Genomic DNA, 6,074 nt, shown 5'->3' with positions numbered 1-6,074 from the left:
AATCATATTTAACAACTCTAAATTCCTCATCTACAAGGCCACTAAATAGATCCCTCCAAAGCCTATGTGGGCCAAAATTAACTTTGATGGTGATGTGTGTGGTGGATTGAGGCTAGTAGGGGGATTATCGATAATGACAAATATCCCCCGATTTTTTTGGTATGTTGTTCCTTTCAAAGACCATACTATTAACCAAGCGGAGCATATGGCTCTCTTATAGGAATTGAACTTTTCCTTTCGCTTGGGTTGCATGAATTTGGATATCGAGGGGGACCTTAAAATCATTACTGATGCTATTAAAGGCCATTTCAAGGCTGGGGAAAATGTTACTATTATCCTTAATGATATCCTTGGCCCCCTTCATAATTTTGCAAAGGTGAAAATTAAACATACCTATAAAGAGGGAAATTTGGTGATTGATTATACATTTTTTGTTGGTATGTTATATGTCGGCCTTAATTTTTTGAGGGTGATCATTCTACTTCCCAAGCCTACCCAAAAAATCATCAGGTAGAAGGAGGGTGATTTCATTAATGGTCAACATGATACTTAACCTCACTAGTTTGGGTCACCTTGAACCTGATGTGATGGCCCCTACCCCTAAGGCACCATGTTTTTGAATTTAAAATCTAGAATGAACTACCCCTCCATGCTAGATGTTGAGATGGATATGAGCTTCATGGTATGGATGACTTGGATTTAAATTAATGGGATCATCTATTGTTCCACTTGTAATAGTTTCCCCTTGTTGACATGTCTCCTTTGGTGCACTATATCAAATTGGAAAGGGTTGACCATTTACCTCTATTTCATGAGTAATATTTTGGTTCTAATTTTTAACATTTGTACTCTCCACATAGTGTAGAGTTTGACCCTCAATTGCACCACGAGGATGACCTAACACCTTAAAAAATATCTTAACATTATCTTTGGAAAGATTTATTCTCATGAGGACTATGTGGAGGTACATTCTATATAATAAAAATGAGTACACTTCTCTAAGCCCTTTTATCCAAGGAATCTCATGGATTGAGAATCTCAAATGATGACTTAGAGATCCCTAGTCATGATATGTAAGAGGTATTGTAGCTCTCAAATGAGCTTGGTATGCATCCTCTTACAAGGTGCACCATGAAATGAGATATTTGAAGATAAGAGAAATGGCGCTAGTGTCCAAGAACCCATGCAATGCTATGAAAATGAAGCTAAGGTAAATGCAATGCAAAGTTCAAACTAGCTAACAAGAATGAGATTGTAACAATCCTCCTATTAAGCCAAAAGAGTTAATCTAAATCATAAAATAAGCTATTCTAATGCAAGTATGCTACTAAAATATAGATGAAATGATGTAATAATCTCTTTAAATCTGAAAAGAGCACCTAAAATCCTATAGCATAACATTAGTATAAAGCATGAGTGCTATGCGATGGGGAGAGAGATCTCCCTTTTTTTTCAAAATTGATGATTGAGATCATAGGAAATGAGAATTATAATCAAGGATGAATAATGAATGTTGAGTGATCCATGTGCACAAGAGTTTCCACCAATCATAGTCAAGAGTTGGCTATTGTGCCCCATGTGAGACAAAAAAGCTTATTCTTTTATTTTTAAAGTAGGAATAATGCTTTATGTGTGCACAACTTAGGATAAGTGGGGAGTAGGGCATTTTATTTAATTAAAGGGGGAAATTTTCCTTTTAATTAAATAATGACCTAGGATATAGTATTCAAATTATAGGATAAAATTGAATAAATGATTTTTTGAAGTTATGATCAAGAATGAGTGATTAATAGTCTAGATGACCATTTTTGGGTGATTATGTTTTCCCCTCTTTGACTAATGTGTGATTGATCTGGGAACACATTAAGTAAAATAATGAAGAATCCAAGCAAGTCGTAGAGATATTTGACTATGAAGAATAAAGTGCAAAGAGATATTAGATCTTGAATGTAGAGTCTATTAGTGGGAGTACTGAACACTAGGGGGGGGGGGAGAGAGAGAGAGAGAGAGAGAGAGAGAGAGAGAGAGAGAGAGAGAGAGAGAGAGAGAGAGAGAGAGAGAGAGAGAATTAGAATTCAAGATGATTACTAATATGTCAAGAAAAGAAAGTAGATAGATCAAGAGCAAATGGAAAGGTCAAGCATATGCTCCTCAGAAATAGATAGCCATAGAAAAATAATAATTTGTAGCAATGATAGAGTATTCCTACCTACTCAGGATCAAAATTGAAATGAGATAGAGAGGATTTAAAAAATGACTATATTTTATAAAATTGAGATAGATAAAATTCCATGATGATAGATAAGAAATTAAGACCAAAGAGTGACCACCAAACAATGAATATATGCCCCAGTTTGACTTAGTTTGGACAAGAAAGATTAAACATTAGAATTAGCTCAAAGAAAGAAGAAAGGAAAAATGAAATGAAATTGAATGAATAAGAAGAGGAGAAGAGGGTAGATATGATGAAGGAATGAAGAAATGATGATGCCCCAGTGAGATTCAAAGATTAGGCCTCAAAAGATCAGCCAACTATGTAGAAGGAAGAATTTTAAAATATAATTTTTATCATTGAGATGAACCCAAAATTTGATTTTGATCTTGAAAATGGATCCATAATGTTGAAATTAGCTAGGGGTGAAATTTTTGCACAACTCTGAGGAATTCAAAAATTAGGTCAAAATTGAGTCAAGAGGTATAAAAGGGGTCTAAGGGGTCATTTTCAAATCATTTGGCTTATTTAATTTTTGAGAGTTTAGAGCCTTAAAGAGAGAGCACAATGGCTCAATAAGGAGTTCTGACCCACATACATCAATTTGAGCACAACTAGTTACACAAATGTCCTCCATAGTACAAAACACTAGTAATTTTTTGACATTTTGACATTCTAAGTGTTTTTTTCAGTATCTTTGCACATTTTTCTAGGGCTAAATAGATTTTTGAAAAAGATAATGTGATACTTTATAAAGTATCCCATCATAGTTATGAAAACTATCATGTGATGCTTTTGGCATAGACATTGTATCACACACACAGTAGATGAAGTATCGTATTGGATTGACTAATTGGTTACATAATAATGTGTGAAGTATCACACAAAAATATTATATCTTATGGGTATAGGGAAAAGTATCCCGCAATATTTGTTCAACCACTTTAAGAGTTTTATGCCATTTTTTTGGTGTTCATCATTTTTGTGTGTTATTTTCATGTTTGATCAATTGAGTTGTGATGTGTTTAATGTCACTTTAATTTGCATATGATAGATATTGATATTTTTACACATTTTGACTATGAAAGAGGTGTTCTTGACTCTTAATAAATTAGGGAACCTATGGTAGTGGATTTGAGACTTGTGCCACAACTATATGATATAGAGAGAGGTCGAATAGAGAGCATGAGGTTTGGATGGTTATTGTGGATGCCCCATATCTAGGTAAATCATAGCCTTCTTAAAAAATTAGCAAAGTAGTGCTATAGTGAGAATAACACCTTTCATTTTCCCACTAGAGATGCCACTATCACACCAAAGGATGTGTATTGCATCCTTCAAGTGCCATGTCATGGAGACCCAGTGAGTATAGTGAACATGTCTATTAGTTGTATTGTACTTAGTTTCTCTTGATGTGAGTGTTGATATATATTTATGTGATGATCAAACACTAGTAGAGGGTAGAGCCATACTACAAGAGTTGTTTCATGATATGACCATCCTGAACGGACACATTGTGTGGAGAGGCTGATCACATATTACAACAATCAGTATTTGGTGGAGTGTATAGTATGCTCTCTCATTGCTCAAAGATTTATCATAGATAAAATCCAGAAGGGCTTCCCATGTGGGTTTGGGAGACTAGTGATGGACATGGTTGGGAGGCTAAGTAGATGACATGGGGTCTTGCCATACTAGCATAAATGTACCATGAGTTACATGAGATTATGTACTGAGAGGGGTAGACATGGGCATGTAGATCCATCCTGGCATAGGTGTGGGTATGAAATCACATAATAGTGATCCGACCATAGGTTTAGCCTAGGGAGAGGAGATATCCCTACATCTACAAGTTCATAGCATAACCTTATAGTAGGGATGTGACATACTACTAGCTCATATTTGATGAGCTAGTTTCATTCGAGTGGAGGGCCCATGTTGGTTGCGAAGGGTGATAGCAAGCTCAGGATGATCTGGGTTACATGTTCTAGAGATAACCTCTAGTAGGTTTATATACATGGATAGTGGATCAATTTATCATCAACTATATATAGAGCTAGTTTGGCCATAGGAAGAGAGTCCCCATAGAGACTACTACCTATCTGTGATTATAGGAGGATGAGGAATTTTATTGGCTTCCCATACTAGACTATATAGTGTGTCTCCAAGAGATACAAGGATTATAGAGGCAGGATTGGGATTATCTCCTGACACAGACAAATGCAAAAGTTTCTCTAGATTATGCAAGGGAGATGAGGAGATGACCATTTCCTCTATTTATAGTGCCAGACACACTCCCAAGAAATGATGGTCAAGGAGGTGATGAAAGAGGAAATTGGGGGGAGGAGGAAGAGGGAGAGACAAGCCTAGTGGCTTTGGAGTTCCATTTGACAGCCAAACTAGGTCAAGGAGAAGGGATTAGAGAGAAGAGGAGAAGGAGAAGAAGGATCCTACAAAGGAGGAGAGGCTGATCAAATGACCTCGGGTGAAGAGATAGCACTAGAGATTGGAGTAGAGGCAGGATCCATTTGCATTGGCTAGAGGAGATGATCCTAGGGATCAGAGGATTAGAGCAGTGGAGGCAAAGCTACAATAGGCATAGACTACTATCATCATATGAGATCAACAATTGATCGATGAGCGGGCTTGCAATGAGGAGTTAAGGAAAGAGAGAGATACAAAAAGGTGAGAGTCAAAGTACCACATAGCAAGGGAAGCCTATTACTATGCATCATATAGGGCTATTGTGCCACCAAGACAAGGTTTGCTAGATTATTCTAAGAGAGATAGGAAGTCAGAGAGAGTGGTACAACTGCCAAAAAGGATGTAGACACCTCCTCCATATCCACATCCTACATAGGAGGGAGGGATCTAGCCCTAGGTCTAGGGTAGGTCTAGGTTTTTTATGTCCTTGTAATAGTTTTGATGTACCATTTATGAGACATTTGTCTAGATTTTGATTTGACATTGTACTTATGCCAAATAATCATGATATATATGAGATATTGGATTCAAGTATAGCATTATATACTTGTCTCTTTCTTTCTCATTTAATGGATGTTATATATGTTTTAGCACTCAGTTTTATGTATTTATGTGATGTATGCTCATGAATGTATGGATATATATCTCTTGTATGTGTAGCTCTAATACTATGATATAGATTTATAATTTAATAGCTTAGCACTTGGATAGATATGATGATGAGATTAACCCATTGTGATGACATGAAGTAAAGAATCATTAGGTTGATACAATTAGATGATGTCTTCATGGAAAATAAAGAGAGATCTCTCTTATCATACAAAATGAAAAAGCTAAACTACAATAAACGCAAGAATGAAAGCTAGTATGGAAAAGGTGTAATTGCCAGGGTTGCATAAGTAATTCCTATTTTTTCATCATTGAACCTTATTAGGGACATTAGAAGATCATACAATCATCACTGGCATAACTATGAGGATATGTATATTATCTATATTGGATAGGTATGTTGGAACCCGACCTATGCATCAAAGACATCAAGGTCAAGATGACCAATATAGTGAGATTCCCTAAGTTTAATATAATAAGATTACACCTATATCAAGGAAAAAATTCTAGGATAACCCTTGACTATGGTCTTGTAGAAAATAACCAAGGACGATACATTGTAGATCCTAAATGTCAAGTAGCACAAGTATGAATGCTCATCACAAAAATTAAGGTCAACAAAGTACACCAACAAGTAGAAAACTAGAGAAAAAATGCCCCATACCCCCAATATTCTAGTCCATGATATTCTTGAGAGATTATTATAGATGGAACACTCAAAAAAGAAATCATCATAGACAAAACACAAAGAGAAACATAGTGAACAAGT

Source organism: Cupressus sempervirens, chromosome 2, assembly GCF_028749045.1.
Source record: "Cupressus sempervirens isolate cs-2001-9-10 chromosome 2, ASM2874904v1, whole genome shotgun sequence".
NCBI lineage: Eukaryota > Viridiplantae > Streptophyta > Pinopsida > Cupressales > Cupressaceae > Cupressus > Cupressus sempervirens.
The sequence above is the reverse complement of the archived record's forward strand: the minus strand, read 5'-3'. Positions refer to the sequence as shown.